Source organism: Peromyscus maniculatus, chromosome 17 (assembly GCF_049852395.1).
Source record: "Peromyscus maniculatus bairdii isolate BWxNUB_F1_BW_parent chromosome 17, HU_Pman_BW_mat_3.1, whole genome shotgun sequence".
Taxonomy (NCBI): Eukaryota; Metazoa; Chordata; class Mammalia; order Rodentia; family Cricetidae; genus Peromyscus; species Peromyscus maniculatus.
In genome coordinates this window covers 26,168,787-26,194,398 of record NC_134868.1, presented here as the reverse complement: position 1 = coordinate 26,194,398, position 25,612 = coordinate 26,168,787, and the positions used below count along the sequence as shown (strand labels likewise).

The 25,612-nt window shown below is 45.2% G+C and overlaps 1 protein-coding gene and 1 long non-coding RNA gene across 4 annotated transcripts in view; both read right to left on the bottom strand.

Annotated features, from left to right (window-relative positions):
• Stox2 (storkhead box 2) overlaps positions 1-25,612 on the bottom strand; it is a 243,440-nt gene that overhangs the window by 197,351 nt on the left and 20,477 nt on the right. The window lies entirely within an intron of this gene.
• Positions 17,438-19,644, bottom strand: LOC143269032 (uncharacterized). Its single transcript, XR_013045304.1, has 2 exons — positions 18,403-19,644; positions 17,438-17,846 (listed from the first exon to the last, which is right to left on the bottom strand). It is a non-coding gene; the product is annotated as an uncharacterized LOC143269032 (long non-coding RNA).

Here is a 25,612-nt window from a genome sequence, read left to right as displayed (position 1 = left end):
CTTTACCAGAGAAAAGCAAAAAGCCAAGCTTCACAGTTACAGCCAGCCGAGCTGAGGCATCAAGGGTTTTGTTTCTGAGTGAGCATTTCAGAATGAAAAGGTGCTCCTAATCGCCCTAATGCAAAGATCCCCTGAAGCAATGCAAACTGTTAGCATTGTATCCTCGCTTGTGACCAAAAACCCAGAGGTGACTGGCCAGCGTCTCTGAGTTGGAGTGCATTTCGGGGATACTAGGGTTCCTGCAGTTGTAAACTTCCTGGAGCACAGAGCTGAGGCAGGAAGGTGCAGCACCCAGGGGAAGATTGCTAATGAACAAAACAAAGCTAAAGCCAGTGGGAACGGCACAGTTGTCCACTTTCCTACAAGTCCCGGGTTGTTAGGTCCACAGCTGCAAAAAGAAATCTGAGAAAAAACCTTTCCTATCAGAGAAAGGACCTTTCTGGGAAAACAGTAAATCTGAACTGTGTCTGAAGCAGTTGTGCTGCTGAGTCAGAACGCTGTCTGGGGAAAGAGCCCAGCCAGGGCAGAACAGAACTATCCAGGAGTAAAGCTTTCTTTCTGTCAGAGAAAGCATCTCTTTGAGAAAAGCTTTGTTTCAACTGACTCCCTGAGATGAGGGAGTATAGCCCTGAGGGGTGATTGCCTCTGACATAAGCTCTGTCCTTGAGCACCCAGACAAGCAAACACAACCCATTGGGGGACTGGGCCAGGTGAAGGCCTGATGATACAAAGCACCTGTCCTAATGGGAGTTTAGAAATGGCAAAAACCTCCCTTGTTAGATTTTCAGTCTGTACGCAAACAACACAGACCCAGAAAACAGAAACGGACAAAAAAACCCTACCTTCAGTAGCAGGGAAAGCCGCCGCTCTAGTGTCGGAAACCGTTTCTGGGGTAGAGGGGATAAATTGAGACCAAACTGGGAACTGTCTGGGAGAAAGACGCTGAAGAAACAGAGAAGGGACATAATCCTCCCCAGAAAATATGACCTGAAAAAGCTGCTAGAATTTGAGGCAGATTCAGGGGGAGAAAAAAAGCCCCTACCTCGAAAGGCAGCTAGCAGAGGTACAGAGCTGCAGACAGATACCTGAAGCTCTGCATCTGGGGGGTAAGGAATAAACAAAATGAGAATAAGATCAGTGGGAGAAAATCTCTCTGAAAGAGCTATGGAAAAGCTGTTGTAAATGATCTTGTTTTTCACTGACTGGCTAAGGCAAACACAAGCCCCGAGGAAAGTTGCTATCAGAAATGCCAGCCTCAATGCCGGCTAACGAGGCAGGTGTGGTTCTGATTCGGGGGCCAGTGTCTGATGAAGGAGAGACACCTGTTGAAGCCAGCTGAGGAGAGACCAGAAACCTCCCAATGTCCCATAGCTGAAAATGTAAAATGCTTGTTCAAATCGCCCGTTGCAAAAGCCAAAAAACTTTGTTCAAACCTCCCGGGGAAGAATTTGTAAGCAAGTCTGGTAAAAGAGAACCAGTTGACTCTCAAACCCGATAAGAAATATGGGAAATGATATAAGGGACTGATATAAGGGACTGATATGGGACTGATATTATTATGGACAGATATAAGGGAAATGCATTCTGGGAAAGGTAGTTTTTCCACTAAAGATGGCGACATTGCCCTGAAACACTTTTGTCAGCTCAAAAATACGTTCATAGTAAACTTAAAATACAGCCTTTAAAAAGAATAAGGAGGAAAATCATCTAAGAGTTTAAGTGTCAGTTCCAATGAAAAATTGAAAGGATGTGGAACTAGGCGCTTCGCGGTTTGGGGCTCCGTTGGTAAATGCCTTATTTACCCTAATAGCTGTGCAAAGTTTTTACGGCAGTTGGATGACAAAAAGGTACCTATAATAACAAACAAGCCACTTTAAAATCCTTAAAACAGGGGAAAACAGTTTATAGACTGAACGTTGTCGTCTTAGATATGAAGAAACTTATGTTGAATTTAAAGTTCTTTGCCTTATTGAACAAACTACCTGCAATGAGTAATTCCTTTGCAAATCTAATAAGGAGACAAGGAAACAGGCATTCAAAAAAGAAATGACTGCTTTATAGATGGGAAACAAACTTCAGAAAAATCTAGCTGTCTTACAAAAGAGTTGCTTTACCTGAAAGTTCCTTATAAGAAATCAATGCTAAATATCACCGCTGCTAATAACATTAGTAGTTAAAGCTAATAAAGTGAAGTTTTTCAGTAGAGCAAACCAAAAGTGCTGCTGTAATAGAAACGTTTGTCTGAATTGAGGCATTTAGGGGAGCTATTATGAATTTGGGTGAAGGGACAGCCTCTAGTTAAAAAACCGTTTACCGCTGACAGTGCATCTCTGCCTGTCCGAAACTGCTGAGAGAACTCGCAACTTTGGGGTGTGGCTTTGTCCTGAGAATGTTACAATCCCCTAGCAACAAGTATCACAACTCTATAATGACAACACTCACTAAATCCCAGTGCTTTATAACAAAGCTAACTATAAACTGTAAACTTTAGAAATGATGTACGTACTTCCTGTCTAGTTAAGAGAATCTTTCTGATAGAGATGGTGATAATAATTAAGAGTAAGAAGTAGAGAGACGAATATAAGATATGTGAGTTTGTAAAATTCTGTCTTGTTAGATCTGTGTTAAGAAATCTTTAGGTGTTTGCTAAGTTAGATATATGCTAATGGTAGCCTATATAAGTTTGTAAAATAGATCAATAGAGTTCCTTTAAGAATATAAGCTTGTAAGAAGTATCTAAGGTAGTCTTAAGACATGTAGTAATAAGCTTGTAAGATGCTAGTTGTAAATGTAAGTTTAAATAAGAAATAAGTGAGAAGTATTTAAGGTAGTCTTAAGACATGTAGTAATAAGCTTGTAAGATGCTAGTTGTAAATGTAAGTTTAAATAAGAAATAAGATGGAATGAATATAAGGATATGAGAATTAATAAGAAATGTATTTGCTAAAGTAGTTCTATAGTTTCCTTAAAGTATAAATAAGTAGATGTTAATATGTGAGTTTGTAAAAATGTGTAATGTTGAGTGAGTTTATGCTTAAGCACATGTTATGTGAGTTTGTGAAAAAGTGTAAATGTTAAGTGTGAGTCTATTAATGTATATGGTGAAAACACCTGAGACACAGGAGATAGTGTCCTAGTAGACTGCAAAGTAGGCAGTCTGAATGGTTTCAAACGCTCCAGAAGCCGCTAAGAAGCTAAGAATGGCGGACGCCAGAACCGGCACAAGGCATCCGCAGCTGAGATTCGTGGAATATCAACGCAGCACAGAAAAACCTGAGCTAACAGCAAAAACAGTGCGGTTTAAAATATTACTATAACTAAAAAGGTCTGTGAGAACAAAAGTTGCAGAGACACTTGTTTGAACAAAAATTAACTGCAAAAAGTTTTGGTTGAAAAATGTCTCTTCATATTTGGAAGTGAAAGCCTGATACCAGAATTTATTTCCTGTTTGAACTTTTTGAACTTAAAATGAGATAAAATTACAAAAAGATTTTGGTTATGGATTTCTCATATTTGGAAGGCTAGTACCAGAATTTATCATTTGAATTTTAAGACTTAAATGAAACAAACCATAGAGATTTCATTGCAATGGGACAGTTTTGAGTAATGACCTAGGAACGGTTTTCTGGAATTGGGTTAAAAATGGAACTGTTTAAACGAAGAAATGTATTTCTACTTAGAATCAAGATGCAATTTTGTGTATGCATATATGCTTTATTAACTGGAGATTTATGAATTGTTTTGTGGAACTGTTTATGTAAAAATGGAATTACTTATTGAACAGGTTTTGTGTTACAAATGGAACTGTTTAAACAGAAAAGTTTGGGTTTTCTAACTAGGCTTGAGATTTTGCTTAAAAATTATAAAGAAAAGGAGGAGCTATGAGATTGAATTATGTTCGCAGAAACCTATTGATATTAATGCACCCTGGCTTTGTGGATTTAAGGAAATGTTTAAGTTTGATGTGAATACATCGAAGTTTTTCCTATGTTCTGTTAACATGAAAATTCAAATGACTGAGTTAAAGTTGTAAGACGGAGAAAATTGTTAACTATATATAGCACCATATATGCTAATTCTAATGGTTCTGTTAAGAGTTTGCTTTGAGTTGTAAGATTGAAAGAATTGTAACTATGTATAGCAATATTTATGTTAACCTGTTAATGGTGATGATGAAGCTAAGGGATTCTTTAAGTTTGTAGTTGCCTTAAGAGTTTTTGGTTTAGAAAGGGCTTGAGGCAGCTAAGACTGCTGTGGTCACCTTGGACCTAATTCAAAAGAGAAATGCCATCTATATCATCCTCTACTCCCATACTGGGAGGTGTAACAGCTATGGAGATTGCTGTAAGCCATTAATAGTTATTTTTTTATATATTAAGAAGGGGGGACCTGTGGGAGCCCGTTCTGGGGTTCCTCGTGGCTTTACCCAGCAGGTCCGAATAGAGGATGATCAGGACCACGGGCCTGAGTGCAGGTGTCTGAGATGGTCTGCACTTGGCTGTGCTGGGGGAGGAGGTCTTTTGCTCCACCCCTTGGCGTCTCTATAAAAACACTGGACCAGAGACAGTCGGGGCCCGTTGGAATAGGTTCCAGGCCCTCTCGAGGCTATCCTTTATTTTCTATCTGTTTATCTCCACAAGACTCTCCGCTATAAATCCTTCTATCTAATATTTCCTGCTGCTCGCACTCAAGAAAACTCTGGGAAGCTGTGGGGGTGGTGGGTAAACGCCCCACAGTCCCTGAACAACTTCTCAGCTGTGGGCCTCATAAAAAGTAGACAAGAGCCATGGGCTGACATATCCTGAGATCGCAAAGCTTGTGTGACAAAGAAATAAGTGTCAATGTGCAAAGCCACTGAGACGCAGGGACAGATGGTTCTTATGGACATAGTCACATTGGTCCAGTGTGACACTGTCACTGGGAACTCCTATACTGCTGCCATGGTCATCAGTCTGGAGAACGGGAGTGTAAAGGCCAATTCCCCAAAACAAGCAGTGAAAGTCATTAGAGATGGACCAAAGAAAGACCTTAGAGATGGACCAGGGAGGGCCGGGGCAGTTCCTCTGGTAAAGTGCTTGCCTTGCAAACACAAGGACCTGTGTTGGGTGGGGTGGCGCTCTTGTAAACCAAGCTCTGGGGAAGCAGCGGCAAGCAGATCCCTGCTGTGGGACAGTGCTTTTGTACACTGGTTTAATAAGACACTGATTGGCCAGTAGCCAGGAAGTATAGGTGGGATAAGCAGACAAGGAGAATTATGGGAAGAGGAAGGCTGAGTCAGGAGATGCCAGCCCGCCATCCAGGGAGCAGCATGTAATGGCACACGGGTAAAGCCACGGAAAACATGGCAACATGTAGATTAACAGAAATGGGCTGAGTTTAAGAGCTAGTCAGTGGTAGGCCTGAGCTAATCGCTGAGCAGTTTTAATTAATATAAGCCTCTGTGTGTTTACTTATGTCTGAGCAGCTGCAGACTGGGTGGGACACAGGAAAATCTTCTGACTACAGATCCCTGGAGCTCACTGCTTACAGGCCAGCCTACTTGGTAAGTTCCATGCAGGTGAGAAGCCCTGTCTCAAAAAAAAAAAAAAAAAGATGGCACCTGGAGAGGACTGACCTCTGGCATCCACTTGCACCTGCATACACACACTGCATGCACATGCACACACATGCATACACACACTGCATGCACACACATGTATACACACACTGCATGCACACACATGCATACACACACTGCATGCACACACATGCATACACACACTGCATGCACACACATGTATACACACACTGCATGCATACACATGCATACACACACTGCATGCACACACATGCATGCACACACCTGTATGCACACACATGCACAGCAAAAAACGATGAGCAAAGGATTCGAATTAACATTTCTCCAGGGATTTGTCCAGTCAATGAGCACATGAACAGATACTCAGCATCCTTTGCCATGAGAGAAATGCAAGTCAAAACCACAGGAAGTTACTCCTTCACACCACTGAAATGGTTAAAATAAAAGGATGGACAATAAGAAGTGTTGACAAGGAAGAGGGAGAAATCTGGATCTTTCCAGGGTTCTGGGAAGATTATAAAATGGTGCAGCCACATTGGAAAACAGCCCAGCAGTTCTTCAAAGTTAAACAGTTACCACATGATCCAGTAATTCTGCTTCTAGAGTACACCCCACAGAAATGCAAACACAGGTTCACACAGACACGTACATGAATGTTTGTAGCAGCATTACTCACAGGGAACCAACAAGTAGAAACAGATCAACTCTGATTTTGCCCATTCAGGATCCCATATAAGGTCTACAGACAGGCATGGGTAGCCTCGCCCCAGTGACACACGGAAGGTTGGTGGCAGAGCCAGAACTGCTCGGCCAAAGGCTGCAGTGCTCTGTCTAGTACAATCCTTTGTCTCCAATAACAATGTAAAAAGCAGTAAGAAGAATCATGATACATTGAAAACTGGTTGCTAAGCACTGTGCCAAGGTTTGGTTGGTTGGTTGGTTGGTTGGTTGGTTGGTTGGTTGGTTGGTTGGTTGACTGGCTGGCTGGTTGGTTGGTTGGTTAGTTGGTTGGTTCATTGGTTGGTTGGTTGGTTCATTGGTTGGTTGATTGGTTGGTTGGTTGGTTAGTTGGTTGGTTGGTTCATTGGTTGGTTGGTTAGTTGGTTGGTTGGTTGGTTTGGTCTATGTGTACCTGTACAGTCATGTGTAAGTGCACATGTATGTCACAAGGAATAATGGAGGTCTAAGAACAATCTCAAGTATGAGTCCTCACCTTCCACCTTGTCCAAGAAAGCTTTTCTTGTTTACCCCACTGCATACCAGGCTAGCTGGCCCATGAGCTTGAAAGGGTGGTTTCCTACTCCCATCTCGCCATTACAGACAAGCTTCATCATGCTTTTACACGGATCCAAATCCATTTCCTCTCACTTATACAGCAACCACTGGACTCACTGGGCCATCTCCCCAGCCCTTATGCCAGGGTTTTTAGACAATTTGTATATTCTTTTTCATACTCAGATGAAAAGTCAGAATTGAAGGAAAAAAAAAAACTTGTCTTAAAGCCACATAGTGGTCAGGGAAAGAGCTGGAATGGCTGTAGCAATGTTCTGTCTCAAGGCCACAGGTCTCCTTCCTTCAGCATTGCTACTTCAGAGGGTAAAGTTCATTTGCCCTTCAGATGTGCCACACCTTACACACCAGAAGATTCATGGTCAGCCACAGATCTACATCATAAGGATCTCTTCCATCCGGAGCTAGATGCTTCTTGAGGTAGGGGCCCAGGCCCTCCAGTGTAGTACCCAACACAAAGTAAAGGCTAAGTGTGGTTTAATGAATGAATGAATGAATGAGTAAATGATGAATATCTGTATTAGTATTTGATTGCTGTGAGGAGACACCATGACCACAACTCTTATAAAGGAAAGCATTTAATGGGATGGCTTACAACTTCAGAGGTCCAGTCCATTATCATCATGGTGGGACATGGCGGCATGCAGACAGACATGGTGCTGGAGAAGGAGCTGAGAGTTCTACATCCTGATCCACAGGCAGCAGGAAGAGAGAGACACTGGGCCTGGCTTGGGCTTTTGAAACCTCAAAGCCCACTTCCAGGGACACACTTCCTTCAACAAGGCCACACTTCCTAATCCTTTCAAATAGTGCTGCTTCCTAAGCATTCAAATATATGAACCTTTAGGGGCCATTCTTATTCAAACTACCATAGTCTCAAACTGAAATTCAAGGCAAGTAGCGAATGCATAAGACTTTGTGTTTTCCTTGCTTTGTATTAACAGATAGCATTAATCACTTGCTACCAAATCTGATGACCTGAGTTCAATCCCAGGAGCCGCATGGTGATAGGAAAGAACCAAATTCCTACAAGTTGTCCCCTGACCACTGCATACACTTGGTAGTACATACAGATACACAATAAATAAACAAACAAAAATAAATAAATAAAAGCAAAAAGAAATCAATTAAAACAACACTGTAAGTGACAAAGAACTGGATCTTGGTGATGGTTCTAAAGACCTTGATTCTCCCAACTGCTAGCTCACACATGTGAAGACAGGAATCTAAAGCAGGGTCAACTCAACCACCTCTCACAGCTCCAGCTCCATGTTATTCATTTGTGGGACTCTAAGAAGCATGTCAACATCTCATCCCAAAGAGGCCCAGCTCTCCACTGACGCAGACTGTCCTAGCATAAAGCCACAAATGGGACAGTCACAGAGTGACCAACGGCCCAACCACTCTCATTATCTAAACCTTAGGAGGTCCACGTGGTCCCTCTGAAGCATCTCAAGTGTTGGCAGAACAGCACATATTGACACACTACTCTGGTGCCGTGCTAGGCTGAGGGAGAGAAATAAATCCAAGGCTGGCAATGTTTCAAGTCACTCCTTGAAGCAAATAACACCCCCCATCTCCCGGTTGTTGTTTCTCTGTTGTGGCAACATAGACTAATCCATGCCTGGTGGACTGTTGAGTTTGGACTTCTCCAGGATGTTTCTGTATATAACCTGGATCTAGCTTCTGTGTTGTGTGGCATTTTGTTTTATTTAAGAATGGGTTGGGAATATTTGACATTTTTTGTTATAATAGCCCCTCTATATGCTTCCCAGAGAAATATTTTCTTAAGAATAATTTAACAAACTCCATTAGTGTTAGAATCAATCCCAGATCACGGGCAAGCAGAGACTGAAAAATGCCTGGGGCTCGATGATCAACTAGTCTCGTCTACTTGACATTGTAGTTTGACTATGAACTGCCCCCATAGGCTTGTGTATCTGAACACTTGGTCCCCAGTTGGTGGCACTGTTTGAGGAGATGACGGAGCCTTTGCGGAGTAAAGATTGACTGGAGGAAGTGTGTCACCGCGGATGAACTTGAAGAATCTATAGCTTTAGCCGGGCGGTGGTGGCGCATGCCTTTAATCCCAGCACTCGGGAGGCAGAGGCAGGCGGATCTCTGTGAGTTCGAGGCCAGCCTGGGCTATAGAGTGAGTGCCAGGAAAGGCGCAAAGCTACACAGAGAAACCCTGTCTCGAAAAACTAAAAAAAAAAAGTCTATAGCTTCATCTTCTTCCTGATATCCCTTCTCCCCCGAGCTGCATGTGAATGAAAGATGTAATCAGACAGCTTCCTGTCCCTAGTATGCCATGCTGTTCCTGCCCATGTTGGACTCCATCCCTCCAAAAGCGTAAGCCAAAATAAACTCTCTTACATTACTTTCTGGTCATGGGGCTTCATCACAGCAACAGAAAAGCAGCTAACACAGAAGTTAGCAGCTAAACACTGGGTGTGCCAGGCAGTGTTTGCTATTCCAGAACATGGAGGAGAGCAGACAGGGGGATCCCTGACTTACACGTCAGCCAGCTTCGGGCCAGCGAGATAGCCTGTCTCAAAAAGAAAATGCTGGGTGGATCCTGAGGAATGACATTTGGCCTCTACATGCATGCAAACACATGAACACACACACACACACACACACACACACACACACACACACACACACACACCAGCCTCACCATCGCTAAGCAGAGTAGCATTAGATAATTCTGGACCCATTCCAAAGGCAAAGTATAAAAGTTCCCAGAAAAATCAGCTGGAGGCACTGGCCTTTTAGTCTGGACTGGACTTCAATTTTGTTTTGAGCTGGTTTTTTGAAATAGTGTTTCCTTAAACTGAGCTGGCCTTGAACTCCAGATGTTCCTGCCTCTGGGGCTTCGCCAGTTCTGGAATTACAGGCGTGTGTCACCATGCCCAGCTTGGATCTAACTACCTGCAGGCAGGTATTAGATGGGGAGGGGGGGGTAAGTAAATTTAGAAGGATTATTAAGAACTACGCTCATCAATATTAAAATTTGACTGAATCATTCTGCCTCAGGGGGACAAGTCTGAGGCAAACCAGTACCCTGGATAATCTAAATTGAGTAACAAATTAGTAAAATATTCTTAATAGCCAGCTGATCTTCAGCATCATTTAAGAGAGGTGTGTGCCATTGTTGACAGCTCTAAATGGCCGCTTGGGGCTGCAGAGGCCTTGAATGGGTATGGGAGCATTCTGTATGACAATTAACCTCACCTTCATTTTAATTGAGGAATGTACAGGGCTGGGGGGGTGCATAAGGACAAGTTGCAGAATCTAGTTTTCTGGCGCTTTAAAAATACAAATAATATCTAATTGGCTCAGCTAATATTCCTCAGATAATTTGAATCAAGTCTTTAATGAGATGAGACAAGGGTGTGAAGAAGGGGGGTGGATAATGATAATCTTTAAAGTCACTGCTCTTAGAAAGCTACGTTAACTAGCTCCAGGGTTACAGGACGAAGCCTCTGGAAGATAGGAAAGTGAGCAAACCTCGGAAAGTGGGTGGATCGGCCCACAGCTGCCCTAGTAAACAAACAAACAAACAAACAACAACAACAAAAAAAAAAAAACAGTGAGAGCCAGGTCTGGGAGCATAGCCTGGGCTGCGAGGCTGAGGCAGGACGGTCTCAAGTCCAAGGCCTGCCTGTGCTTGAGTGAGTCGAGGTTAGCCCCAGCAACCTTGTGAGGCCCGCTCTCACAGAAAAAAGAGCCAGTTAGAGGGAGAGCATCTCTTCCCGTGCATGAGGCCACTGGGTGAGTCCTCAGATGCCAAAACTAACAAACCAACACCACGCAGGGAGACCAACCCGGAAGTTAGGTTTTGGCACTGATTTGAGCCACAGCAAAGTGAAGTAGAAGAGGTAGGATTAATAAATTGTTTTAATTTTATACCAGTTTTTTTAAAATAAATTCATAGATTGATTCTCCACTGCCTCACAAAATTCTGACAACTAAGAAAATACTTGTAGACTTGTCCTTCCCCCCATAATTAAAGTCTGATACTCACAAAACATTTCCATAGTTCCAAATTTTCCACCAGGGTTTTTAAGCGTGAATCCTGGGACAATTATTAATCTCTTCAGGAACTACCTAAGCAACCTGTTTCCTGGCGGGAGCTGCAATGTGGCAATACTAAAGAGGAAAGGTTCCAAGTTCAAAGCCAAATGAGGGGGCTGAGTGAGTAAGGAAAAAGAAGGCGAGGCCTCTTTCCTGCCAAACTTTTCCTTGCATTCGTACAATTTCAGTGGGTGTGGTTGGGACAGGACAACCTTTTAACCTCCCGCATCCTGCCTTTCAAATCCTCTCCTCTCCTGGAACCCTTCTTCAGCAACTCCGGCTGACATTCACACCCCTCCACTGCCCACCCTCAGCAGGGGAAGAAAGAGAAAAAAAGCCAGCTCCCACACCCCGTCTCCACTCAGGCCTAAGGGTCAGCCTGGTCCCTGGAGATCCGACACGCTTCCCTCGGCCATACCCCAGACCTTAAAAAGAGGGTAAAGCTCTGAAATGCAGAACCCCCTTGTCGCACGCTGCTAATGATACTTGAAAACAGTTTCTAAGAATGCTGACCCACCTGTTACAGCCTTTAAAAACCAATTGCAAAGGACTCGTACCCAGTCACCCTTCTTCATTGTGAATTTCCCCCAATGAACTGACAGTGGATCAAATAACACAGAGCCATAACGAATTTCTAATTCTTGGAGGAGGTCCCTTAATTATTGCTTTTCTGTTGAGAATGAAGCACATGACTAATTTCTTTTCAAAGAGCCATTGGACTATGATGAAAGATCTATTTTCACCTCAACTGATTTCAGCTCACACACATACCCTGCAGGACCCCTAGCTCGCCTCATCTAAGCCCCACACAAGAGTGGCTAGTGACGGGCCAGCCTTTTCCACATCAGGAAAGCAGAACTGGCGGGGAAGGGAAGCTGATTCCTGCTCAGAGCACAAGGACCCTGTTCCCAGGCACATGTCAGCGCTGGCCTCGGGGCCTCACTGGATACTGACTTTTCTACAGAGGAAAAAGACATAACTGTGGCAACACAAGGTGCTGGGAATTCAGAAAACCACGAAACATCCAACGCTGTCATCGCTCCGTGCATCTGGAGTGTAACACAGACAGTTGTGTTCAAACAAAAGTCTGCTTGCATCTGGGAGGAATGAAAACTGCGTTCTTGTGAAATGGAGTCGTTTCTGTCATACCCAAATAAGACATTCAAAGGATCGTGAGAAGGAAACAGGTCACAAACACCTGCTCTAGGGATCGTCTCCTTAGTCCACTTCTGAGCCTCAGTGGCCTGCTATCACTTTAAGATGGGCTTTCCCTAGTAACCACTGCCGCTCACCCCAACTCCCAAGCTCCCAGAAACTGCTGTCTGCACCACTGAACCTTCTTTCAAAATATTCTTTCAAAATAGCCTACATGGCTTCTGTCTTTCCCTAACAGAACCTCGGGTGTTCTCTCCGTTCTGACACACTAAGCCACCCTGGCCTCCACGTGTCTCAAACTGTGATTCCATTCTGTGTACTGTTCTCAAATCAAACCCGGGCTTGGAGATCACCGCATACATGTAAGTGATAATGACTTTTAATTATGGTTAAAACGAGAGATCTCTTGGTGGAATTACAGTGAGAATGTGAAATTGCAGTTGAGCCGATTTTCTACCATGTGCAAAGAAAACAGGCTTGCATAAGAGCCAACAAGAAAGCGCTGGCTGACCCCAGAGCCTTCACTGGGGCAGAAGTGAGATTAGTTCTCGGAAGGCGGAAATAGTGAAAAACCCACTGTAAAAGCCACGCTCAGCACAGCTCCAGCGACAAGGCCACACGAAGTACACAGGGGTGGTAGGGTGGCGGCTAATCTGACCCCAAACCTTTACAGCTCACACAAGCAGGTTAAGGGCACATAACATAACATAACAAAAAAATAAAAATAAAAATAAAAAAACCACAAAACATAAACATAACATAAGTAGGTGTTCAATGAGTGTTCATTCTTCTTCATGTCTCTTTGACAGTATGTTTGTAACACAAACAGAAGATCTGATTCCAAACTTCATTACAGTTAAGATTAACTGAGTGCCTGTGATCACAAGTAACAGGATCCCCAAGTCAAGCTGGCTTAAAATTAAGTAGAATTTACTGGCTCATGTATCCACATGGATTTCTAAGGTAGGACTGAAGTTAACAGAGATTTGTCTCAGTGGCTCAGAAAACATGATCAGGGCCTGGTTGTTACATGATTTCTTTTTTGTTTTGTGTTGTGTTGTGTTGTGTTTTGTTTTGTTTTTTGTTTTGTTTTGTTTTGTTTTGTTTTGTTTTGTTTTGTTTTGTTTTGTTTTGTTTTTGGAGACAGGTTTTCTCTGTGCAGTCCTGGAATTTATTTTATGGACCAGGCTAGCCTTGAACTCAGAGATCTGCCTGCTCTGCCTCCCACGTGCTGGGACCAAAGGCATGTACCTCCACACCCACATCAGATGAAATTTTAAATGTGTTATATACTGTACTACATTTTATGTTATCACAAAATATCTGAAGCTGGATAACTTACAAAGGAAAGAGGTTTACTTAGCTTATAGTTTTGGAGGGAGAACGTCCAAGCATCATTGCTTGGGCTCTGTTAAAAGCCTCCTGGTTGAATCCTCTCATGGTGGATGGTGTCACGGCAGTGATATATAATATAAATATATAGAGTATATTTAACTGAGATCACCCGTTAAAACTAGACAGAGAATCATGGGTAGATCACACACACACACACACACACACACACACACACACACACACACACACACGGGAGAGATCACGTGGTGAGAAAGAAAGCCAGAGAGTGGCTAGGGTCCCACAAGAACAGCCACAATCTTTCCCAAGAGCACACCCTGCCATGACCTAACACGAGGGAGAGCCCTGGCCCTGCCTTTTTCTCTTTTTAACTGACAGACCATAATTGCATATATTTGCGGATGGCAGCGCAATCACTCAATGCATATATACAATGTTAAGGGGTGGGGGAACCTTTAGGAGATGGGACCCACATTTTTAAAAATGAGATTCTGTTATTTGCTGCAAAGTGAACGGAGATGGTAGATGCTGTATTGAGTAAAAGCAGTCAAAGAAAGACTGGTTCCATGTGGATGCTGAAGAAACTGTCTTAAAGTAGAGCACTGATCCCTGGAGGTTGGAAAGGGTTGGGGAGGAGGGACAGAGGAAGGTTGGATGATGGGTGTCAAGATGTGGGTAGAGAAGTCAGGTCCAATTCTATAGCAGAGTGGTGGGGGCTATGTTTACAAAGACCGGACCTTCTACTCATAAACACATAAGGAGATGGAAACTTTTGCCCTAACCAGGACCAATGTTCCGACACACAAGCTTTTGGGGAATCCATCGTGTCTGAACACCAGCCATCATGTGTCACTCAAAAGCACAGACAGACCTGGAGCTAGATTCAAGTAGACGGGTGTTAAGTAACAGCCTCTCTTACAGATGCTCTCAGATCACCCATGAACACATTGGTGGGTTTTGAAGCTACCACAGTGACTGCGCAAGAGAACAGGACTGGGCTGAAAGCTTTGACTGCAAAGAACAGAAACTTCCCTTTCCCACGCTCTCCATTCTCCTGCTCCTACTTTCAACTCACAATCACGCCACCTTCTTAAGACTAGGGAACAGAGATTTGTGTTTTTAATTTTTCAAAAATCAAAGTCTGTTGAAAGATAAGCTTAAGATAAGAGAAGAAACAGACTCACAAAGTAACTCACCAAAGAAAACACCATCAACTCCTGACTCGGTTTTCATAATAGTTTAAAATGAGCATGAGAAATTATTCAGACAGGAACCTAATTTCTATAACCAAAGAGAAAAATGATACAGACTTAAAAGTGGTGGGGAGGTGCCACTTCTTTGGGCAGGACGAGAGTAAAAACGTAGTTTTATAAAATCTCTTGTTTCTTAATTCTCACTGGCAAGATGGCCCTGGAGAGTATTAGTCAGCTTCACAAATGCCCTCGTAGTTATGAAGTAAAGAGCTGAAGTCAGCAGTTTGCTCTTCTAATCCTCTGGCTGGCACCAAAGCCCAGATGCTCGCTCTCTCATGCCTGTTACAGCTTAAAAGATTTTGACAAAACTCATGTGTGCAGCAGCAGATTGGATTTCAGGGGTGTGTGTGTGTGTGTGTGTGTGTGTGTGTGTGTGTGTGTGTGTGTATGTGTGTGTAATCTATCCATGGTTCTCTGTCTAGTTTTAAAGGATGATCTCAGTTATATATATATATATATATATATATATATATATATATATATATATATATATATATATAAAAAACGTATAATGTCTTATATATCCATTAAGTTCAAGGCAAGTCCCAATACTCTACACTGAAGCTAGCAAGCAAGATTCCCCCCCAAGAGTGTATAATTTCAAAACAAGCAGAAATATCTCATTTAATTTCATTTTTCCAGTCACTGAATAGTTGCTCATTTGGCAAGACGTTTTCAGTGTGTAGGGTCAGACTGAATAATAAACACACATATTAAAAAAAAAAAAAAAAAAAAGCTGAACCCTTGGGACTGGAGAAATGGATCAGTGGTTAAAAGCGCACACTGCCCTGCCATAGGACATGAGTTAGGTTTCCTGTACCCACCACAGGCAGCTCACAACTCCCTGGGACTCAAGTTCCAAGGGATCCAACACCCTCTTCTGGATCTCCATGGGCACCAGGCACACATGTGGGAGCACATACATACATGCAGGCAAACACTCATATGGATGGATAGATGGATCGATGGATCGATGGATGGATGGATCGATGGATCGATAGATCGATGGATGGATGGACACATACATGGATAAATAGATAGACAGACAGACAGATGATAGATAGATAGATAGATAGATAGATAGATAGATAGATAGATAGATAGATAGATAGATCGTTTAAAACAACCCCCTGAAAGCTGTCAGCAATGGGGTTGTCTCCAATTCATAGTTTGCCCAGCCACATGCATTCCATTTAGGCAAAGACACCGTCATCATTAAGCACATCCTCTAGTTTCTACAAATATTTGTTTAAAGGAGGAAGTCAATGTAGTGACTTTCCAGGTGCCACTGGAAGAAGACACCAGCGGAAGGGGCAGAGATGGTGAAAGAAATGGAGAAGGCAGATCGATGACGTTCATGACAGACGCTGAACACACACCCCAAACCTGCCCGGGGCTTCTTCCTATGGCTGTTTCACCGCCATCCCTGACAACAGGTCTCTCTTGTGGTAAACACACAAACATCACTTTCCAGGTAAAATGAGCCAAGAGAGGGTGTTTTTCCGTGTCCAGTCGGTCACCGTGAACAGCTGACAGTGCCCGGAAGTGATCTCTCACCAACCCTGCAACTGTGTCTTGCAAAACAGACGCAAGGAAGACTTTTCTAGAGAGAGTGCAATAACACACAAAATGTCCAGGCACTCTGCTTTAAAAACCATTACTGTGGGCGGAAGAGATGGCTCCGCGGTTAAGAGCGCATACTGTTCTTCCATAAGACCGTGAGTTAGGGCGCAGCACCTACATCAGGCGGCTCAGAGCTGCCTGGAACTCCAGCTCCAAGGGATTCAATGCACTCTTCTGGCCTCCACAGGCACCTGCATACATGTGGCATTCGTTCATACAAACATACACACACATGCACATAAATAAAAATAATAAATAAATCTTTTGGGGTTTGTTTGCTTGTTTGTCTTTTCTGAGATAGGGTCTCACTCAGTAGACCAGGCTGGCCTTGAACCCACAGAGATCCGCCTGCCTCTGCCTCCCGAGTGCTGGGATTAAAGGCGTGCGCCACCACTGCTCAGCTAATAAATATTTTTTAAAAGCATTATTAAAACTAAGTTACTTTTCGTTTGACTACTAATTTGAACAAATAAACAACCGAAAAATATTTATAAGTGCATCTGAGATCCTTAAACACAAATTGAAGTTTATATTAAAGACTATATTTTTAAGTGTGATGATAGCATGAACTTTATGTAAAATATGTAGCTACCAGGTATTTATGATTTAAAAAACTAAATGAAAAATGGAGACAAAGGGATAAAAGGCAGTACCGAGGACAAAGATGGCCCACATGTGATCCTGGCAGGTGAGAAGGTAGAAATTCAAGGTCCTATGTCTGTCCATCTGTCTGTCTGTCTGTCCTGGTTAGTCTTGCTGTCAACTTGATACTCCTTGGAAGAGGGACCCTCATGTGAAGAATTGCCTATATCAGATGGCCTGTGAGCATGTCGGTGGGAGCATTTTCTTAACTGTCCACTGTGGGTGGTACCATCCCTAGGCAGGTGGGCCTGAAAGCAAGCCAATGAGCAGTGTTCCTCCTGTACTTCAGTTGTGAGGTCCCTGCCGAGAGCTCTTACACTGGCTTCCATGGGGGGCTGTTTCCTATAAGCCGAAACAAACCCCTTCCTCTCCAAGCTGGTTTTAACCGGTGTTTTATCACCGCAACAAAAGGCAAACTAGGAGTGCGCACAGTGGTCATTTTTCACAACAGTACAATTGGTCGTTTTTGTTGTTGTTGTTTTCAAGGGTTTCTCTGTGTAGCCCTGGCTGTTCTGGGACTGGCTCTGTAGCCCAGGTTGGCCTCAAACCCGCAGAGATCTGCCTGACTCTGCCTCCCGAGTGCTGGGATTAAAGGCGTGCACCACCGCTGTGTGGCTTCAATAAAATATTTTAAAATTTAATGTAAAACACATTTAAAATTCTAATACCAGTACAGGTTGCAGCAGACTTTCCGAGTTCAAATGCTAGCTAGGATAAGGAGCAACAAGGTAGACTGACTGCTTCCTTTGCCACTCTGCCTCAGTTTCCCCGGCTGGTGCTCATCCTGGCTCTGGCCTCGGCTTTGTTGAGAAGGCTAGATGAGTCACGTCATCTCCAACACCTGGCAGAGAGTATTGGTGAGTCTGTAACACCTGGTAGAGCGTATTGGTGAGTCTGTAACACCTGGTAGAGCGTATTGGTGAGTCTGTAACACCTGGTAGAGCGTATTGGTGAGTCTGTAACACCTGGTAGAGCGTATTGGTGAGTCTGTAACACCTGGCAGAGAGTATTGGTGAGTCTGTAACACCTGGTAGAGCGTATTGGTGAGTCTGTAACACCTGGTAGAGCGTATTGGTGAGTCTGTAACACCTGGTAGAGCGTATTGGTGAGTCTGTAACACCTGGCGGAGCGTATTGGTGAGTCTGTAACACCTGGGGAGCGTATTGGTGAGTCTGTAACACCTGGCAGAGAGTATTGGTGAGTCTGTAACACCTGGTAGAGCGTATTGGTGAGTCTGTAACACCTGGTAGAGCGTATTGGTGAGTCTGTAACACCTGGTAGAGCGTATTGGTGAGTCTGTAACACCTGGCGGAGCGTATTGGTGAGTCTGTAACACCTGGGGAGCGTATTGGTGAGTCTGTAACACCTGGCAGAGCGTATTGGTGAGTCTGTAACACCTGGCAGAGCGTACTGGTGAGTCTGTAACACCTGGGGAGCGTATTGGTGAAGCCCCTATCACTCTTGCTAGCTAGCACCCCACCATCACTAGGTTATTGAAAACTCAGTGCGGAGAAGGCAGAGGAATAGAAAGCGTCCGTTCTCTTGTGAGGGTCTTCTGGTCCAGCTGGGGGTTCAGGACAAACGAGAAGAGAGAGAACTGCTCTGCCCTCTGCCTAAACACACCCTGTGTCTGGGTGAGCACTGTGGACCCCTTCTCTCGTGTGTCTTTGCTCACAGTCCATCCGCCCTCTACAGGGAGACTTTATACAGACTTTATAGGGAGAAAGCGTGAACATGGAAGTGATGAGGGAACTTAGCCAGGGCCACCGGGCCACCAGGCTAGCAAGCAGCTACTCTGGGGCTGCAAGTCACCATCTTCTCCGCACACTGTGAGCTGCTGGCACTTGAAGAGAATTCAGCAGTAGAAATAATAAAACGCCGCAGAAACAGAAGGCCGTCTGGATGCTGCCGCTTCCCTCGGCTGGAGAGGTCAGAGCTGCAGGTTTTACAGGCAACGTAAACTTAGCTGAGACTCAACGACCAGTCATAAGGACAAGGGGAGATCTGAGCATAGTGCCCCACCCCCACCCCAGAGGGTGGGCAATGAGCAAGCTGTTCTGATAGGAACAGAACTCACGGCCCAGGATCTGGAGGAACACAGCATTGGAGGCCATGGAGGGTTAGTTCCGACACTGGCTATAAACTGAAAAGAAAGGGGCCCGATAGAATGATGAGCCGAATAGAAGCCAGTCGACCCGGCCAATTAATGGGGCCAGTTTTCTCAAAGCTGGTCCCCATTATCTTCTGGGGTCATCTCAGAGATAAAACAGGCTAGAAGATTCCAGGCGCTACCCTAAAGGGGACCCAGGAGTCTCTGTTATTCATTTTCTCCCCTGTGGGTCTCTTGTGCCCACCCACCCCCCAAGATTCCTACATTAGACAAATAAGAAAGAAAAAAATAATAAAGTCGAGTCGCCCGAAGATGGAGCGGCTGGAAAGCCTGTCAATCTCCAGCCCTGCCAAAGCCTCACTGTCCCCTTCCGCCACAGCCGGAATGACTGTCGTCCTTGGTCCCAGACCATCTTCTGGATTCTAGAATCTAGAAAAGGTTTGGCTCGGGAGCCAAGAGCTTTCCACCGTTTGCTGAATCCAGTCCAATCCCCCTGCCTGCTGTCCTCGCGACTATCCTCTGTTCCCATCCTACCCACTGAAAATGATGGGAGCAACAGTAAAAGCCTTCCCCTCCCCTCCCCTCCCCTCCCCTCCCCTCCCCTCCCCTCCCCCGGGGTTGGGGGAGACAAAGAGGAAGGAGATCGTCACATCCAACCTGTGCTAGCACGGTGGAGAGGTTCTTAGGCACCCTGATAAAAACTCAAGCAGCTCCCTAGAATCAGCTCCCCTCCAGAGCTTCCCCTGGACGTGGGGTGACCCCTCCCTTCTGATGAAGGCCGTCTGATGCCCGTCGCGAGCTCACTTTACTATACAGGGTGCTAGGAAGCAGGGTGATCTGGGTGATAGTTAAAAGGCTTGGTCCCCCGGTGATGACGTCACTGGGAGATGGTGGAATCTTTAGGAGCAGGGGACCAACTGGGAAAAGCCAGTCACTGGGGGCCTGTCCCTGAAAGAAATATTGGGAGCCTCGCCCTTCCTTTCTCTCCTTACTTCCTGGACACTAGGAGGGGAGCGTCTTTGTCTTTGCTCCCCTGCATGCATCCCACCGCAGGCCTAAAACAATGAAGACAGGTGACCAGGAACCGGAGCCTTTCAAACTGAGAGCCAGAGTAATTCTTTCCTCCTTTTAAGTTGCACATCTCAGGTATTTTATCACGGAAGCAGAGAGCGCGCTTGGCTCTTAGTCCCCTCTGCAACTCATTTTGATATCTAACCACCTGCCAGAGCCTACTGCTACCGAGCTTCCCGGTGAAACATGCGCAGTGAGGAGCTGGGACCACGTGCACAGCGCTGTCTGTGTCTCCATGGCGCCCAGAATCTGTGTAGCACACACTGCGCACGCAAATGCTCCCTTTGCGAAAATCCTCTCAATTCATAAAAATGCACATGTTCTTTTCTTTCATTAGGTTTCCCACAAGGCGAACGATATAAATTTTACTTGTCATTTAGCCAAAAAGAAACACATCATCCCGCCCCCTCGCATTCACTACACTATGTTGTGGCTGTTTGTTTGACTGACTTTGGAAATTTATCATGATGGCCAGCTGCTGCTCCATTTCACTCCTTGTAGTGTGCCTTTCCCCATCAGAGGTGACTGAAGTTTACCTGAGGAGCTAAGGTCCATGGACTAGGAAAATAAAATAATATTTAATGACAGCCAAAAAGTAGGTAAGAAATCATTTATTTTCAAATATGAGGGATGGGCTGGAGATGTAGGGATAGATTGCTGGCCTTGAATATACAAAGTCCTGGGTTTGATTTCAAGTACTATATAAACTGGCCACATGTAATCCCAGCACTGGGGAGGTAGAGGCCAGAGAATCAGGTGCTCAAAACTATCCTTAGCTACATAGAAAATTGGAGGCCAATCTTGGCTGTAGCATGAATCTTAACAGGTCTTTCTAATAAAATCAAACCCAGTGCCAGTTATTGGGGTGAATGCTGGAAGATCAGAGAAGCAGAACAAGCCACAGCCACCACACCTTACCAGTTCCTCAGCTGATCCTATTTCCTCAGACTAGGAAGCCTCTCAGTCCTCATCCAGAATGAATCTCAGCTGAACTGCTGCTAAAAGCCTAAAAGCTTAACCAGGCTAGTTCCTGGTTTTCACGCCTTATATACCTTTCTGCTTTCTGCCATTACTTCCTGGGATTAAAGGCTCTTGTTACCACGCCTGGCTGTTTCCAGTGTGGCCTTGAACTCACAGAGATCCAGGCAATCTCTGCCTCTGGAATGCTGGGATTAAAGGCGTGTGCTACCACTGCCTAACCTCTATGTTTAATATTGTGGCTGTTCTGTTCTCTGGCCCCAGATAAGTTTATTAGAGTGCACAATATTTTGGGGAACACAATACCACCACACTGGGCTATATGTGACCCTGTCCCAAAATATAAAATAGCCACTCCCTCACTCCCATCCCTAAAGTGCATGGGAGCACACATCTTTAATCCCAGCACTGGGCAGAAGAGGTAGGCAGTTCTCTGTGAGTTTGAGGCCAATCTGGTCTACATGTTGAGTTCCAGGCTAGCCAGGGCTACACAGTAAGCGTCTATCTCAAAAAGTAAAATAAAATAGGGAGATGACTCAGTGGGTCACATACTTGCTGAGCAAACATGAAATCCTGAGTTTAGATCCTCAGCACCTACTAAAAAGCCAGGTGTTAGGATTCACACTGTAACCCCAGCTCGGGAAGGGCAAAGAGAGGCAGGTCCTGGGGACTCACTGACCAGCCAGCCAAGCCCAAAAATAGCTGGTGCCAGGTTCAGAGAGAGACCCTGCCTCAAAAAGATAGAGAGGAGGGTGAGAGATGAAGGTACCTGACTCAACCCCTGGCCTCTACACATGTTCAAACAGGAATACACACACATGTGCATACAGGAATACATACACACACACATTTGTGCATGCAGGAACACATATATGTGCATACAGGAATACACACATATATGTATACAGGAATACACACATAAGCATATAGGAATACACACATGTGTATTCAGGAACACATATGTGTATACAAGAACACACATGTGCATACAGGAACACACACACATGCATAAAAGAACACAAACACACATACATTAGTTAATTAAAACAAATGGGAGAAGCATTGGGAGGGCAGAATATTTTATTTGCTTTGTGTCCCGGAAAAAAATAAAGCTGAGCTATGACGGGGTCACTGGTTCCACTTCTCCTGTTCCAGCCAGTCTCAATGCCGTATCAGACTCCTTCCATGGCAAAATGGCTTCCAACAAAACAGTTCCATAAAGCTGCCAAGTGACCGTAACACTCTATGCTTTCCCAAGTTCACAGTGACACAGCAAAGGGGACCTTATAAAAGACACTTCCCACAGGAAGCCGGTAAGGATGCTTGGCTATACACGTCAGTCCGCATCTCTAGGAAGGAGATCACGTCCCAAGACTGCATTCGAGGGACAAGGGTGGGTTACTATTAGGCCATCTTTAATATACAATGTATGTCATGCAGTCATTTAAAATATACAAGAAATTAAATCCTTGTCCTGAAGCATCTCTAGTCAAGCGGCGTGGATGGGAAGAGCCAAGGAAAAGCCTGGGAGGTTCTGGAAGTTGCTGGAATCCAAAAGCCTGTTCCTCAGGAAAGACCCCACGAGTACTGGCAGCTGAGTGTGTCCAGGGAGGGAGCTGTCTCTAGGCACTGCTGACTCTGCTTTCCGGCCGCCTCCCGCCACCGCCACCGCCACCTCTGTGACCGGCACACCCGAATCTTAACCTCTCTTCCTGCAGCTGTGGTCACAGCAACTTCAGAACTTCAGAGATCAAGGGACTTACTCTGGTTCCCAGTTCTAAGGTCCACCATCCATGGAAGGGACGTCAAGGCAGCAGGCTATTAAAGGAGCTGGTCACATGACATCCACACTCAGAAACAGAAGGATACATGCCCTCTGACCCATGCACACACGAACGCTGAAGCTAGGCTCTCTTTCTACATGCATGCACACACACACACACACACACACACACACACACGCACGCGCACACACACACGGGAGCGCGCTGTGGCTTGTCTCCCTTTCTCCATTTATACCATACAGGATCCCAGCCAGGGAACAGTACTGTTCACAGTAGGTGAGTCTCCCACCTCAGTTTATATCATCAAGATATGCCCCACAGGCACACCCAGCTAAACTGACAGCACCCCATCACATCCACCAGACTAAGAAGGAAAAGCCAGAACCAAATTCTATATTCCCTGGTTTTTCAAGTCTTGGACACTAAAGCACATAGCAGGATCATGGGGAGAAAGTCGTCCATCACACAGTCTGCCTTGGATCACCCACTTCTAGACGGCCAAGGCCTCCAGATGACAGTCTGTAAAAGACAGAGGACCATTCGTGGATATTTGTAGTTACCTTTTCCTTCCAACAGGAAAAAAAAAATGACTGAGGTTTGAACTGCACTTGAGTGTGGTGACATTTTGTTTGTGCTCCAACAAATACAGCTTGCCTGAAGATCAGAGTGCAGAGCCAGCCACTAGTTTACCATAGAGGCCAGGCAGTGGTGACACACACCTGTAATCCCAGCACTTGGGATCTCATGCCTTTGATCCCAGTGCTTGGGAGGCACACGTCTTTAATCCCAGCACTAGACAGGTGGAGACAGGAAGTGATATGGCTGGGCAGAGAGAGGAAAATAAGGCGGGAGGAGACAGGAACTCTCGCCCTTTCAAGCTAAGGAGTTGGGGAGGTAAGAAGTGGCTGTGGCTTGTCCCTTTGTCTCTCTGATCTTTCAGCATTTACCCCGATATCTGACTCTGGGTTTTTATTATTAAGACAATTAGGATTCATGCTACACTTGCAGGTCACCAGGGGCAAGAAAATGAAAGAGTCATATAAAAGGCCACTTTTGACCCCTAGGGAAGGCAAGCCTGTGGCCTGTAGAGCAGGGTGCCTCTGGGCTGTCTCAGCAGACCACTCTACTTAGCTCACTATGGATAAGAACTTAATTAAGTCTGTTTCAGCTTCTCAGAAAATGGGGATGAGAGGAACCCTATTAAATTCCTGCAGAGACTAAATACACAATGAACAGTCACTGCCAGCCATTTCTGACACTGTGCAAACATCAGAGTGTACTCAGACATACCAAGATGGTGTAGGCAACACAACACACCTAGGCTGTGTGGACCCTGATCGTACATGTGGCCTAATGCTGACTGGATACGCAGCTCGTCACTGTATGTGAATGGACTACTTCAGAATCTAGCACAGCAGTTATAAAGGAAACGGTGGCTTTTAGGGGTGCATTCCCAAGCAACAGTGAGGGCACGGAACTGTTTCCAGGCGCGTGGTTTATGGGGGTTGCAAGGCCAAGCAGCAGACAGACAAAAATCTCCGCAGCTGTAATTCTGGGCTCTGGACTCCAGCAGACGCACTGACTGAACCCTGAGGCAAGGATCACACTGTAGTCTGGCAGGATGAAGGACAAGGTGCTTTTCTTCAAAGTGCACAGCGGAGGCACCTGGGTGACAAGGGGTCCCTCCCTTCCTCGGGGCAGAGCACAGACAATGGAGACTGAGAGGGGACCCGAAGCTCTGCAGCTGCAGAGGAGGAGGCTCTGTAAACTTCCTGATCATGGCCCACCTGCCCAGCAGAGCCAAGACACCGCCACATCAAAGCAGAGACCACAGAAGGGACGACACTGTGAGCTTGTGCCCTCTACACAGGCATTCGGATCTCACACGTCCCCTGAGGGTCGTGAGTTAAGATGTCCAGCAGGGAGCAGAAAGGGCATCCGGGTTTTCTGAAGAGAATCCTGGGGCCGGCTGTGCTCTGGCATGAAGAATACCGGCATAATGCTTTTGTTGGTACTTTCTGGGAGATCTACCTGCTCACACAGGTTTCTGCCGATGAAAACACAGAGGAAATGAAGCCATTATATGCATTCTGTGATGAGCCACACAGTTCCGTGCAGGCAATGAGCCAAGGGAGGGTCCCAACCCAGCGTCTGGGTACAGTTCAAGGGCAAAATAAAGTCATTGCACTACCTTGGATTAGCGGCCAGGAATGAATGAACGGAACCGTGACCAGAGAGGGGGAGTGGATGGGAGCTTGAACTTCAGGGGTTTATCCTGAGTGCCTCAAACGCCACACCAGGAATCGGCCAACAGCAGCCTTCGGTGTTCAGCGTATTTTGAAACTAGGCAGGAAAATGTCAATCTTACAAGGTATATAACCTCATCATATGTAATGGCCACACTCTGTCCAGGATAAAAACAACAGACCAAAGTAAACAAAAAAGCAAGACGGCCTGCTTTGTGTTTTTCGGAACCCAAAGCTTTGACAGGTTAGAGGGGGGAGGGGCTTACATGTGTAACTTGTATTTCACTGAAGCAGGGCCGGCAGGGGCATGCCCAAGCCTGCCGAGCTGGCAGAGAGTGCCCACGTCCACAAGCAGAGCTCCTGGCAGGGTACCCAGCTTTACGGGTAGAAGCAGAAGAGGGTGTCCCAGAAGGAAAGTCATGCCCAGTGACACCTGGAGTCTCTCCTCG